The sequence below is a fragment of the Xenopus laevis genome, chromosome 4S, assembly GCF_017654675.1.
Source record: "Xenopus laevis strain J_2021 chromosome 4S, Xenopus_laevis_v10.1, whole genome shotgun sequence".
NCBI lineage: Eukaryota > Metazoa > Chordata > Amphibia > Anura > Pipidae > Xenopus > Xenopus laevis.
Genome location: NC_054378.1, coordinates 110,000,696 through 110,016,462, shown reverse-complemented (window position 1 = coordinate 110,016,462; position 15,767 = coordinate 110,000,696). Strand labels below are relative to the sequence as shown.

Here is a 15,767-nt window from a genome sequence, read left to right as displayed (position 1 = left end):
TTTTACAAGGGTTTGCTAGCAGCCAGGGGGAAAGGCTTGTTAAAGTCTGAGTCGAGATGGGAAAGGGATTTGCACATCACCCTGGAACCTGAAGATTGGCACGCTATATATAAATCGATGCATAAAAGTTCTGTTTCATCTAGAACACATGAGGCTAACTATAAACTTATAACACACTGGTACTTCACCCCGCAAAGGTTGAGTAAAATGTTTAATACATCCACAGACTTGTGCTGGAGGTGTTCGACTGGGGTGGGATCTATCATGCATATATGGTTCGAATGCCCTAAAATTCAACGCTATTGGGGAGAAATTTTCTCAGCTATTAACTCAATAACCCCGCTACACCCTCAAGTTAATTTACCGGCTCTGATTGCTATGCATTATAATACGGAAACTAAATGTGTAATTAAAAATCAATTACTATTATTTATGTTTCAAGCGGCCAAAGCTCTAATCCCAAGGAAATGGCGCAGCCTAAACGTGCCCACTGTCCAGGAATGGGTAGTATTAATGGAAGAGATTAAGAAATTTGAGGAAATCAGGATGATTAAACAAGGCTCCTATTTGAAAAACAAAAACATCTGGGACCCATGGTCACTGCAAAAAAATACTTTTCTGACTACAACATGATATTTAATGTCTACCTACTTTTCGTATCGTTCTCTTAGGCATATTCTTTTCTTTTCTCTATGGTGTGAATGGTCTGAAACTTGTCTGTATAAGCGACAAGTAACAAGTCTATTAAAAAGGTATAAGCGACTTTTTATTTTCTTCTTTTCCCCCTTCCTCTTTTAATTTCCTCTATTCCTTCAAATCTCCCTCCCCTGATCCTTTTTGAGAGATGTGTAACCACGTTGATAATGCTTAGGTTTGGTTTGGTGTGATAATTGATATGTATTTATCGCCTGTATAACACTTCCAAATCACCCCCTTCCCCTTTTCTTTTTCTGTATCCTCCCCCCACCCTCCATCTTCTCTTTGTTGCAAAAATGAATAAATAAAGAATTTACAAAAAATAGGAAGCAAACATAATAAGCAAATAAGGTTGCAATTTATTTCACTGCAGCTCTAGCAACAGAATAACAGTCATAAAATTTGAGAAAAGGTTCTACATAGTTTTATTTTAATTACATTGTTATATTAATGACTATGCTAACATCTTAATAGGCTCATATATACTTTTTTTGCCACATTACTTGAATTAATCTGCTACTTTTTATTTGCCTGGTCTTAAGAGATGCTGCATTAAGTATTTTAATTGTAAAAAAAAATGTATAAGATAGAAATGTGAAGCTTAACTTTCCGAATTTCCTGTGTCTGAAATAATTTTCCCATCCCTAATATACAAATTGTTGCTTCATTTTGTATTGAGCAAGACATAAAACTTACTGACTCTGAGAAATAGAAAGCTTCATAGGAGTAATGTAAGAGTAATGTAGTATAATGTAACCTATATAGACAGAGCAGACACAATATATGTGCTTATACTGAAAGATGGCAGGGCTTAATCGGAACTGATCCAATAGCAACTGGTCTACTGATCTAGCCCTTTAGGAAGTAGAAGGCAGCCACTAAAGTTACGTAGTGATGTAGTGGGTCAGAGGAAACATCAACACTCTTGCAGTATTCCAGTGGCCCTCCTGCAAATGGAAGTATTAGTATATAATATAAGACTACAAAATTTTGATCACATTTATGAGATCCTGTTCACTTGCACACAGAAGAGGGTGAAAATGTCATAACTATGGTGGAGACAGAAGTACTCTGACCACATTGTTAATCATTACTACTAGAAGCACAGAAAGAAATCAGCGAACAGTCTAACTCACGATGTGGCATTGACCAGCTGCTGTAGACACCATTGTCTACTACTAGAAGGTTGAGGAGACATTTTTATACTGTTTAATCCATTCATATTAAAGGAATTCGGTTTCCAAATGTATATGTATTTCAAAAACCACTTGAATCACAATGATTTCTGAAAGGATCTTTAGTTACAAGACTATGTAGCATTAAAACACTTAGTCAAATATGACTATGAAGATTTTCATTCATCCAGGTCATGGTATATCTAGTATAGGTAAATCTAAAACAACTGGACTTGCTGAGTAATCACTGAAGATGTTTCACTACTCATCCGAGCAGCTTCTTCAGTTCAACTGACTGGTGTGGGAAGTTCTCGGCATAGAAACTCTTCCACTAATTTATGCCGAGAACTTCCCACACAGTTGAACTGAAGAAGCTGCTCGGATGAGTAGTGAAACGTCTTCAATGATTACTCAGCAAATCCAGTTGTTTTAGATTTACCAATACGAGATATAAGTAGAGTAGTAGCATGTGAGACCCACTTATCTACAGTTAGCCATTAAGACATTTGCAAGCTATTCACTGCCACTGCCTTCAAAAGAGAAGTACTATGTTACCACTAGAAGCAGCTTCCATTAATGTCAGAGATGTTGCAAGGAGTATATGAGTGTAGACCCTTAAGGTGAGGCCAATCCAATCAACAGGTATGGAATATCTGGCTTCAGACTTTAGGCTTCACTGTAAGGGCTGAACTCCACGGTGCGCTTACATCCGACTCATTGCCATGCAATGACACGCATGCGACGAGTCAGATGTACAGAAGATAATGCGACGGAATGTGAAGTCCCAGGTACAAACTACTGTATATGCATTCGACTGTTGGATGAAAACACTGCATGCTGCATTTTCATCTGGCAGTCGGATACATGCAGTTTGTACCAGCGACTTCACATTCAATTCCATTAATTCCAGCACATTCAACTTGTCGCATGCGCGTCATAAGCATGCCACGGAGTTCAGCCTTTAATGGATATATTTTGTCTAGAAATTTTGCTGTTGAAAGAAGCATTCCATACAGACAGACCAGCCTCCACATTTACAAGCAGCCCAGGTTGAAAGTGTTTCTTCTATCAGAACAAATGTCAAATTCCAGCAGGGCATATCTTCTTTTTTAGACATGTGGCATTGTAATACACATTTTAACATATTAGATAAAAAACTAGATAAAAGAACTCTTTCTTCACAAGAAAATGTAAATGCTTTAAAGCTTTGCTGTCATGCTTCCATTAAGGTAAATTCTCAAAAAAATGTTTCTACATTCATATGGAGGGGGTTGAAATTAATCTTAAAATGAAGAACTTAAAGGAGAAGGAAAGTCTTTATAATTTGGTGAAACCAAAAGTTAGAAAACCCAAGTGGATGTAATTACTTACCTGACACCCTGGGACAGTGCTCCCATCAGCAGAAAACTGCACTGACCCGGGGTTCCACCAGCGAGCTCCCCAGCGTAATCGTCTTCTTCACTTCTTCATTCTTCAAATTTCCCAAGGCAGGTGCATGTGCAGTAGAAGGAAGAAGAGCAGCTTTTTCATTAATGTTTGGCTTTTCACTCTACTGCACATGCGCAGCCGTGAGAAGAAAGAGGATCGATCCATGGTGCTCGCCGGAAAAACCCTAGGCCGGTGCAGTTTTCTGCTGATAGTAGAACTGGCCTGGGGTGTCAGGTAAGTAAACACAATCACTTGGGGGTGCCTAACTTTTGAAAAAAAGACTTTCCTGCACCTTTTATATTTGTTTGGCTTGCAAGTTACATTGCGTCATGTAGCAATAACTCTTTTGCAACATCATGGGAATGCATTCTCCTACTAACATCTGGCATGACTCAATGTGCAGCACCAACTTTTTCCTTGCAGAATGAGAGAAGAGAAAGGAAGTATTGGTCAATTTAAGTCACATTAGGTATAGTAAGAGTACTAAAAAGAGTTGAGTTAGGCTAAACTAGTTATAAACTAGTTATTTTAAAGACAGGCCTCTTCTCTTTTAGCTCCTCTCTTTTAGCTCCTATGTGGATAACTATTCCTTAAATTGTCCTAATACTCTACAATGGCCTCATATTCAGTAATTCATCTCATATGTGGTCAGCATTACAAATAAAAGTTGAGCTGAGTTTTGTTCTAGATGAGTATGGACACTGGTTGCTTTACTCCCTTCCCATTAATGTTACAGTTTCCAAGTGGATACCAAGTTGCTATACATAATATTTATCTTTGCACATATACCATTGCTTAAGCAAAACCAGTAGAAGGCGGGTAACTGCACTATAAATGTGGTGTATGCTATGACCATAGTAATAATAGTCTTGCATCTCTATCGACGTGCCAGGATTAAAGGAGTGGCTGATGTGGAAAGTCGGAAACAGGACCTTGCTGCTGTTCACATTAAAAAATTGATCTATTCCCAAATGAGGCTTTTTAGTAAGACTTTCTATCTCATCTTGATGGGATGCGCAGCAGGTAAGAAATACTTTTCCAATCTCCCCACAGTCCTTTTGATCCTGACCTTAATACGTTGCATATGAACATTATAAGTGCAAACGTCTGAGGTTTCCTTTCCAATCTGTCTGTTATTAAAAAGGCTACAATGAAGGTCAGCTCACATAAAATTGATTTTACTCTGCTGGCAGTAGGTTATGAGTTTGTATTCTGTATATGTAAAGGGAGTGAGAAGCAAAGGGCTGGGGTTTCTGGCATGAGAATATATTCTGTGACTCTTATAACTGTCTTATAGCTGGATGACTGTATAGTAGCATAGGGCAGGCAGGAGCATCCAACATCCCTCCTGCCAAAAGTAACCATTAATATTATTTGTATAAGATATTCTATATGTTAGTTTGTTATCATTTATACAGGAGCCGTGGTCAGCTCCATGTTGTAGCTCCCACCCTTTCGAACTATATTCAGGTGATCCCACTGGTGGACAATTAAAGGGGAACCAAGTATGGGAGTTTTAACCTTGAAAGCAGCAAGTAAGTTGCAGGTAAAACTTAGTCCCTGTAAAAAGCTGTAAGCTGCCATTGAGCCTGATGGAAACCTTTGCACTGCACCTCCATATGGTTATTTTGAGCCTATTGCAAAATTGGAAAGCATCTTGAGCAACACTTAAGGTGGCCATACACGGGCCGATAAAAGCTGCTGACAGACCAAGTCGGCAGCTTATTGGCCCGTGTATGGGGCCTGCCCGACGGGCTTCCCTGATCGAGATCGGCCCGAAAGTTGGCAAGATCTCGATCGGATGGGACTAAAAATCCCGTTGGATCGTGGCCGTATCTGTTCGTTGATGTGGTCCCGCGGTCCGACCGCCCGTAAAGCCACCGTTAGGTTCCGATCGTTGGGCCCTAGGGCCCACGATCGGATCAGCCCGATATTGCCCACCTCAAGGTGGGCATATCGGGGAGAGATCCGCTTGTTTGCCGACATCCCCAAACAAGCAGATCTCTCCGTGTATGGCCACCTTAACAAATGGGGGCAAGCTTAGTCCCTGTATTCTAGGATTGCTTGACCATAGCATTTGGTAAAGAAAATTGTTGATTTGTGGTGGTCACAATGTTGATTTTTTGACCCCCCAACCTTTTAGAAAAATGTGACAGTTTAGGCCATTTACTGGATGTGCTTCAGCCATGCTCAGTTACACCAGAAACATGCCATTTATCTATCCAAACCCCACTTTATTGTAATCTTTGTATCTTCGAGTCCATCATTTACAATGTTCCTGCTAATAAGAACCATTTTAAAAAATAAATTGAATCTTGGAAAAAAAATAGTGAACTTCACCATTTTTTGGAATTTGTGCTCAGACCCTGATAGCAAACAAGACTCGTAAACAGAATAAAAGCATAGAACTTAACATATTGTACCTATTCATATAAAATATGAACCTCCATTGTGGCAGACAATTAAACAGCATTATTGAGGCTTTTGTATGAAAGGGACTTATTACCTGAAAACAGTGGCACTTTAAAAGGCATTTGTTATGTACTTAGATATATTGGGCTTTATGTATTCTTAATTGGCTTTGTTCTTGCTTAGCAATAAGTAGAGCAATCCCTACAGGATAAGCAGCTAAGCACACTTAAATACATTTATAAGGCTACTGTGGCCATAATGGGATAAGTGCTCGGATGATACAACGTGAACCCCACATGCTTAGCTATTCATGTTCCAGAATTGAGAAATGGCCTTGTAAATGATTTAGTAGTAGGAGCCCAACAGATTGAAACTCTTCTAATGCTGAAATTCCCTTTACTCCCTTTGTCAGTTCTAGTCGTTTCAATTAACTGTCTGATGTAAAGCATTCCGGTTAATCCATTACTTAAGTCATTTGAAAACTTTGAGAGCATATTATGCATCTTCCACTCTGCGGGGATTGCAGATTGCTGTCAGTATGGAATGGAACCTGTAAAAACACAGAAGAGAGAATCATTAAACATTTAATGTTCAGGATCCATTGGCAAAGTGATAGATGAGGAACTGTCAAGAGAACCTCATGCAGTCGGCAAATAGCTGGCTTTCACTCATTTATTTTAGTCGGTAACAAAATGTATTACTGAGACATATAAATCCCCAGACTAAATATCATGGTGTTCTTGTAACTCCGCCGAATGCTTTTTGACGATATGTCATAGACTGCAGCCTATATATAATTGGGTGATACGTTAATAAGACCCAGGAGTGAACTTTCCTATGATAGAAATTGTCTTGTACTTTTGTGACATATTGTCCTTCCTGTATTATACATGATGGGATGTTAACATCTAACTAAAGCTTGTATACTCCGGGGAGATGGCATTTTTAAGATGTGGGAAGGTTTTTGGAGCAGAGGCAGATGATTGTTTTTGATGACCAACACATCATGGATCTTGTTGCTGAGGACACAGAGCAGAAAGCCTGACATATGAGCGAGAAGGGGGTGTTCCCTGTGTGAGAGTCATCACTACTTAAAAGTATTGATTATAAACAGTGGAAATGAATAATTCACCTTTCCACACCATCCATTGTTGTATAAACTGAGGAGTTATCTGAGAGTAGAGAGCAGAAGCTTGAGCCTGAACTCATTTGGCCATTGACATAAGGGCTCATTTATAAACACTGGGCAATTCTGCACCTGAGCAGTAACCCATGGCAACCAATCAGATGCTTGCTATCACTCTTTAACCTGCAGCTGGCTGGAAAATGCTAATCTCTGATTGGTGCTGTAGGTGCAAATTTGAACTGGGTTTATAAACGAGACCCAAGTCTTTAGGCAAATGGGCTGCATGGATTATCAGAATGATCTTGCTTTTCTGGTGATTGCCAAAAGACTGGAATTGTATCCTTAATTGAAAACTGGTCCACCACATGTTATAAGTTCTGTCTTCAGTCTTAGCTTCAGCTTTCCCTAAAAAGTGTGGGTGCCTTGGTTGGTTATCTATAGATGTCATTGTGTTGCATAGCACCCCAAAGATAATGTAGAGATGAACATTCTTAAACAACATTAATAATACAGACAAGTATGTGCTTTAAATAATGCAATTAAGAGTACAAGTGGAGCTCACCAAATCTCCAAATTTCCCACGGGGTATCCTGTGCGTGATATCCCAATTAGGTTAATCTGTAGAAATATGTAGAGGTGTGGGACAAATCCAAGGCAGCAACTGGACTGCAAAACATCTTTATTGGGGATAGAGGTACACAACATGTTTCGGGCAGCGTCCTTTATCAACTTGACAAAGGGCTCTGACCCAAACCTGTGCTTTAAATAATGTTAAAGTGGGGATCCATCAGTTGTCCATTGCCTACATCCAGCGAAAGACAAGACATTCTATTCCCAAAAGAGCTCACAAGCTAAACCTTAGAGAATATTTTAGTGGGAAGGTCAGAAAATATTTTAGTATTACAGTTACTTTGCTTGGGAAGATCGTTTTCCAGTTGAAACATGCTCAAATATTGAACAGAATGTTTGGTGGGAATGTGTGATAAAAACAAAATCTGCTTCGGAAGTGGGCGGAAGGTCATTTATGCAAAAGTAAAACTGATGTAGAAAAGTGTTTGAATAGATTTAAGGACACGTCGATGGTCTGAGGAGGAATCAGAATCTAAGGAAGTTTATATTTAGAAGGGTATACAATTTAAGTCAAAGCTTAAACTGTGGATATTTAAAAGCTCATATGTCTTGTTAATTACAAGAGTGACACAAAGGAACATTGCCCTCTGATGCAATGCTTAACCATTGCTTATGGTTTCATTATGTTGTGCCCCGTTGTACAGCTGGACACAAATGACTGGCTGCTTTGCTTGATGAAGTGCAATACCTTTACTGTGTTGCTATTTTGTGTTTTGCTCACAACTCCCCTTTTCCATTGTCGGATTGTAAAGTACACAGCAGAGAATAAAATCTCTGTGGTACAGCGCTCCATTCCTATGAGATAATGATACCTTGTGTCGATAATGTATGAGCAAAACCTGGACCCCTGACTGTGCCGTGACATGCTCTTCAGCAGAAACCGAGCATAAAACAGCAGATTAGAAACTATAATTCCCCACGCAGAGATCTTTTCTTCTGAGAAAGTTTCTGCGGAATGAGGAATAAAAACAGATGCTGGGTACCATTAAAAAGAAGAACACAGGAGTTTCTATATTATTTTAGAATGGAAAGATTGGGTTTGTTTTGGAATGTTGACAATTACCCTGTGCTATGGGAACAGTTTTACTTCTCAGAGTTTCCCTTGTTGATACGGAAATATGTTACAACGATGGGATACCAGAAGGTCCCGTTTTCCTGAGCCATGTTGTAAAGTTTTGAGTGGGAACATGCATGATTAAAGGGCAACTAAACCTTAAATTATGATTATTTGTTGTAATGTTTGAAGCTAACTGCTATTAATATGATATTAGCTGAGATTGTATAATGAATAGCATTATGATGAACAATTTTGAACAATGTGAAAAGCAAAGATACATCACCATAGGTTCCATATTAAATTGAAGCCCCTCATCCAGGCATAAATCTTGACCTGATTAAGTAAACAGAAGTGAGCTGGCTGCTTAAAGGGATACTGTCATGGGGAAAAATTTTTTTTTCAAAATGAACCAGTTAATAGTGCTGCTCCAGCAGAATTCTGCACTGAAATCCATTTCTCAAAAGAGCAAACAGATTTTTTCTTATTCAATTTTGAAATCTGACATGGGGCTAAACATATTGTCAATTTCTCAGCTGCCCCAAGTCATGTGACTTGTGCTCTAATAAACTTTAATCACTCTTTACTGCTGTACTGTAAGTTGGAGTGATATCACCCCCCTCCCTTTTCCCCCCCAGCAGCCAAACAAAAAAACAATGGGAAGGTAACCAGATAGCAGCTCCCTAACACAAGATAACAGCTCCCTGGTAGCTCTATGGACAACACTCAATAGTAAAAACCCATGTCTCACTGAGACACATTCAGTTACATTGAGAAGGAAAAACCGCAGCCTGACAGAAAGCATTTCTCTCCTAAAGTGCAGGCACAAGTCACATGACCAGGGGCAGCTGGGAAATTGACAAAATGTCTAGCCCCATGTCAGATTTCAAAATTGAATATAAAAAAAATCTGTTTGCTCTTTTGAGAAATTAATTTCAGTGCAGAATTCTGCTGGAGCAGCACTATTAACTGATGCGTTTTGAAAAAAAAATCTGTTTGCTCTTTTGAGAAATGAATTTCAGTGCAGAATTCTGCTGGAGCAGCACTATTAACTGATGCGTTTTGAAAAAAAAATGTTTTCCGATGACAGGATCCCTTTAAGTTGATAGGAGACAGTTAGTAACTGACCATATACAGGTATGGGATCAGTTATCCAGAAACCCGTTATCCATAAAGTTCCAAATTACGGAAAGTCCCACTCCCATAGACTCCATTTTATCCAAATAATCCAAATTTTTAAAACCGATTTACTTTTTCTCTGTAATAATAAAACAATACCTTGCATTTGATCCAAACTAAGATATAATTAATCCTTATAAATAACAGAACCAGCCCAACAGAACCAGCTTGTAGTAGGAGAATTATGAAGGTAAAGATCTGTTGCAATAAATAGTTTAAATTGTTATTTCTGTTTCCCACCCGAACCTGCAATGCTCTGTGTGCTCTACTATAAGAATAGAAAGGGGATGCAGACTCAATAAAGAAGATAATACTTAATAAACAAAGGTGGTATTTTAAAATTCTCAGATTCCCCTTGACAAAGGCTATAGTGCTGAAACGTTGGGTTGTTCTCATCATTGGCAAGTGTATCTGCTCCCTGTGGTTTGTCCCTTTTTTGCTTTGATCTTGTAACTTGGTAGTATGTATTTATTTGTGCTAATACTGTTGTGCATAATATACCAGTTTGTCTGATGTATATTTGTTTACTATACACTATATAAAAGAGAATTTTAAAATACCACCTTTGTCTATTAAGTATTATCTTCTTTATTGAGTCTGCATTCCCTCTCTATTCTTATATATGGTTTTGGGTAATTGAATGTGGGGTTATCCCTCATATTTCTCAAAAAATAGCTTTTTTCCCTTTCTAATACTGGGAGTGCCCTCCATTAACTTATATTTGTATGTGCTCTACTATAAGCTCCATATACAGTACTAAACATAGAAACAATATTGTCTCCAACCGCCACAGAAACAAGCAAAATACACCTGTTTTATAGAGTCCCTAAAGGACCTGAGAACTGATTTAAACAGATTAGGAAGAAAAATGCGTCAAGAAAATGAGATATCATTCATCAAAGTTTATGTCTTTTCAGCAATCACAAGAAAAGAATCTCAATCATTTTCAGCAGCATCAAGGCACCCGGAGAGAAGATTACCAGGTCAAGGCTCTCCAACAAATCAGATTTACCATTCAAAAAAAAAAAAGTGGCCTCTGACCCTAAAAAAAATAGATGCTGCTGATGATGTGCCCCAAATACCTTTTTCAAGGACATTAATAAGTGCAGCCTTAAGAAAGATCTGCAAAAAATAAGGCAGAAGAATAGGCATCACCGTATGAGTCATTTAAACGCTTTTTTTATCTTCGATGTTTTATTTTGCTGAAATGGATATAAATTAAACTGTCGACTGCTTTTACATAATATGTGCAACTTGGAACTATCTGTAAAATGTCTTATTTAGATGCATTTCCTTTAAAATAGAACGCTCAGAGCAATCCACTCAGAACAATAAAATTGTCAGCAATTGTGAAAACAGAGACTGGGATGAGCCGGCAGCTGTGTTGCACAATCCCTGGTAACCTGCATTAAGCACTGTGTTCCATTTATTTAGTGGTCCAGTTCAAGTTTGTAAGTTATTCCCAGGCAGGTGAGAATATAACATTATCATATACAGAGCATTCTTTAGTTGCGTGTGCTGTACTTGTATGCAAAATATTTAGGATATTTTACCTATTCATGGGTATACAGTAATAGTGATAGTATCATGAATATCATGTATCCTAAAATCTAAACCTATTATGACAAGGATGACTATTGTTAAGTAGTTAAACATGAGCACAAGCCTCATCCTAACTAGCAAGGTTCTCGCACTCTTCAGAATCCACCATGAGGCAGTAACATCTGGCTTCATGATAAATATTTATTTTCAAGATGCAGATGGGCCAGCTTCTACTTGGCCTCTCTCACTGAATTCACAACATATGGCCTCCCTTCGGCTCATTCTCTTACAGACCTGTTGTGAAATATCCTATGGCTCCTGAATGGATACTCAAAAGCATAGAGATGAAAAAAATAAAGGCTTGCCAACCATAATGAAGCTCTGTGTAAATAGTAAGGAAATTTGCCATAGGACGGAGAAGATTGGATCATTCTACTTCCCTATGCATATTTAACACTCTCTTGGCCACCCCCTTGTGCCAAGGTTACACTCCTTGAACAAAAAACTTCACTGGCACACAGGATATTTCAAGCAGGAAAAACCTTGCTAGGTATTTATTGCAGCATGCAACGTTTCGGGGTTACCCCCTTTGTCAAGCAAAGGGTTACACTCCTTACCATATACCAGGTCCTGAGTCGAATTTGCTAAGTGAAAGGGTACTGGGAATTACCTCTCATGGCAGTGCCTTCACCTAATGGGATCCGGGAATACACCTGCGGTTGGCTCCATTAGGAAAAACCAATCAAACAACACATGTTTGCAGTATAACACATAACTTTATATAAAATTAAAGGCCAAGTAAATATTTATTCATATAATAATAATAATGACCCACTACCCATCAGGGCACCTCCCATCAGTCACATGTCCCTTTTCCTAAAAGATCTTTTACTTTTCCCTGGTAGCGCTACCTGCCCAAATACCTCTCCCACTAGACAAAGGTACTTGCTCCCATGTGGCAGGCACCTGAACAAAGCCTGTATCTGTATTTGAACACATGCTGCATCCTTTCTTTCTCTACCCTCACTTGGGCACAACTCACCCGGGGATTCATTCAAATGTGTAGGCTCATCCAGAGCTGGAACAGGCATCTACAGCAGTGTTACTACAGCAAGCAAAGCGCTACTTTTGGCTAATTTGCATACGGAGGGAAGTTAAAGTTGAATGGACGTATATGTTGCAGCAAATACATTTGCAGCCTATCACCCTGAAAAATTAAGTCACCAGCGTTTTTTGGGACTTTTTAAATTTTAAACAATTTTTTGAGGAACTCCTATCTATTCTATTGCACTTTGCCTGGTCTGAGGTGGTAAAGGCAAGTCTGGCGCAAGAGGTAACATTCAGTAAAATCCGCATCTTAGTGAATTTGCGAAGCCTGGCGTAATAGTGCGAAGTAGCGATAGAGTCTCCTTCCCTAGCAAAGTTACGCCAGTGACTGTTAGTAAATCGGCGAAGCACCGAAATAACGCCACGCTAGCGAATTTTCGCCATGCATTAATCACTTCGCCCTTTAGTAAATTTACCCCTATATTGTTTTCTGATTTCTGTTGCCACAGGCACTGATTCCTTGTTATTTATTTTTGGAGATTCTTATGTGAAGTTGAGAGACTGCGAAGAGATCGGCAAGAAACAAAAGACCTAAAGGAGTAGCATTTTTATTTTGTTATTTTTAACTATCAACTAGGAATGCAACAAATCCACTATTTGGTATTTGGCAAATCCTTGAATCCTTGGTGAAAGAATCGGCCGAATACCGAACCTAATCGGAGTCCTAATTTGCATATGCAAATTAGGGGCAGGAAAATAAAAAGGGTCAAAAGATCTACTGCCCCTAATTTACGTATGCAAATTAGGATTTGGATTCGGTTTTGACAGGCAAAAAGATTCAGCCGAATGTGAATCATGCTGAATGCAAGCACACAAAGTCCTCCTCTTCTGAACTACAGCTCCCAGCACTCTATATAGTGTGATCACATAAAAAGTCCATCCGAATTCTAAGTGGAGCCTACTCCAAGCCCGCAGGGCTATCAAACTCCGTTTTAAGCCCCTACATTCTGCATCACTTTTAATCACTCTGTTCTCAGTGAAGTAGAAATCAACAATGGCTGTTAGCACATGGCTCTTCCTATATCAAACTAGTTGCTCAGCAGCAACACCTTGTGACACCCTCCGGTATCTGCCAGACACACTGTACAAGTACAAGGGCTCATGCCCCTCCCTTCACTCTAAGTTCAACCTGTAGCTGGACAAGCAGGGGATTTCCCAACATGTGGCACTCATTTTAAAGGGATACTGTCATGGAAAAACAAGTTTTTTCCCAAAACACATAAGTTAATAGTGCTGCTCCAGCATAATTCTGCACTGAAATCCATTTCTCAAAAGAGCAAAAAGATTTTTTTATATTCAATTTTGAAATCTGACATGAGGCTAGATATTTTGTCAGTTTCCCAGCTGCCCCAGTCATGTGACTTGTGCCTGCACTTTAGGATGGAATTACTTTCTGGCAGACTGGTATTTCTGCTACTTAATGTAACTGAATCAGTCTTAGTGGGACTTGGCTTTTACTATAAAGTGCTGTTCTTAGATCTTCCAGGGAGCTGTTATCTTGTGTTAGGGAGCTGCTATCTCGTTACCTTCCCATTGTTCTGTTGGGGGGGGTGATAACACTCCAACTTGCAGTACAGAAGTAAAGAGTGATTGAAGTTTATCAGAGCACAAGTCATATGACTGGAGGCAGCTGGGAAATTGACAATATGTCTAGCCCCATGGCAAATTTCATAATTGAATATAACAAAATCGTTTTGCTCTTTTAAAAAATGGATTTCAGTGCAGAATTCTGCTGGAGCAGCACTATTATCATATGCGTTTTGAAAAAAACATGTTTTCCCATGACAGTATCCCAACAGAGGGGAATTAACCCTCTGGATCCCTACACATACATAAGTCAGCCACAAGTACAGTTACAATAAAATGGATGGTATTGTTTTGTGTATTGATGCTATTCTCTTGTGTCCAAAATACACTCCCATGCATTCATTCAGTCGGTTCTGATGAATCACATGCAAATGCACCTATTGGTTCAGGGGAACCATGGAGCTACTACCACTCGTGTGACACTCGTGCAGCCTATGTCATTAGATGCAACAGAATTGTACCCTGAAAATCATGTGCTGAAGTAATTTTAACGCTGAGCTGAATAAAGAATTTTGGTTGCATATGAGGTCTGGTCAATCTAAACGTGCATGTGAAATTGAAGCGTGTGTGAATCCACTATGGCTCTACTTATTACATTGTGGGTACAAAACATAGTGATTTCATGTCAGAAATTACTCTTTACACACTGAGGCTGCATTTAGAAGTAACCCCCTACTATGTTACAGTCCTTACTTACCTAGGCCGGTATCCCATTGGTATTAACATCTCAAGAGTCGCAGGGATGAAGATATTTGGATGTTCCTCCAGCTCTTCAGCCATGGTCACGTGCAAAAAAAAGATTAGTATTGTTTAGAAAAATCCAAATGTACATACCGGAAAAGTCTCGACAAAATCATGCAACAACTTTTTTGAATTGTCATTGGAAAAACTAGAAAACTAGAACTGGATTTTCTCACAAAAACCAGCATCAAAATGCCCAAAACCCTAGATCATCAAGGCAAAAAAAACATCTTCAATCTGCCATTGTCTTCTGCATGACTTTGACAGGCTTTAGCTGGAGTAAATTTGGATACGGATCTGTCACAGTATCGTCGCATAACAAATCCTGAAAAAGTTGTGCTTTTTTTTTCTTTGACTTTTTCTGTTTTTTCCAACAAAAAGCCAGACCAGAAAAAATTGACCTTTAATATATGTGCCCCTTAATGTGTCAAGAGGAATAGAAACAAGTAGAAAAGTGTCAGGAGATACTTCCAGCTTTAGCATATTAAACTTTTGCCACTCTGCTTGGGTTGGACAGCAGGGGGGCTTTGCTTACACGTTCATGATATTGGTGTAAAACTGATAATATTATGAAATCTAAAAAATGGATGTAAATTACAAAGGCAGGGTAAAAAGGTAGATGGTTACCAAACGTGCAGTGGGAAACTGGGCACAAAATCACACAAGCATATTTTGACATACATAAAATTAGCCGTACTGCATCAGCAGACTATTGTATGGGGTCCTCCCCTTCCAATAATAGATTGGGGCTGCACTGATCTCTTGGATGAAGTCCTTGCCCAGGTTCTCAACACCATCCCACATTGTAGCAATTGCCCTAGCCAGCTTTACTGTCGAAAATAAATGTGTTGTGAGTGGTATCTGATGACCTGCTCAGTAATCAGGGTTTGATGCACTGAATGTCTAGTTTAATCACAAATTTGGGCTTGTGGAAAATATTATAACTGAAGTAATTCCACTTCCAGAGGGTGTCATATGGCAGCTTTGTCTTGGATATTCAATGATGCTTACTGCATGTTGAAAGGTTAGCAGATAGTACCCTTCAACAACATATATTATCTAGCTAATAAGTATCTGGCGCTCATTATAT

At 39.0% G+C, this 15,767-nt stretch overlaps 1 long non-coding RNA gene across 1 annotated transcript; it reads right to left on the bottom strand.

Annotated features, from left to right (window-relative positions):
• Positions 1-5,512: 5,512 nt before the first annotated feature.
• LOC121393364 lies at positions 5,513-15,497 on the bottom strand. The gene is made up of 2 exons (XR_005961022.1): positions 14,634-15,497; positions 5,513-6,261 (listed from the first exon to the last, which is right to left on the bottom strand). It is a non-coding gene; the product is annotated as an uncharacterized LOC121393364 (long non-coding RNA).
• Positions 15,498-15,767: the final 270 nt, after the last annotated feature.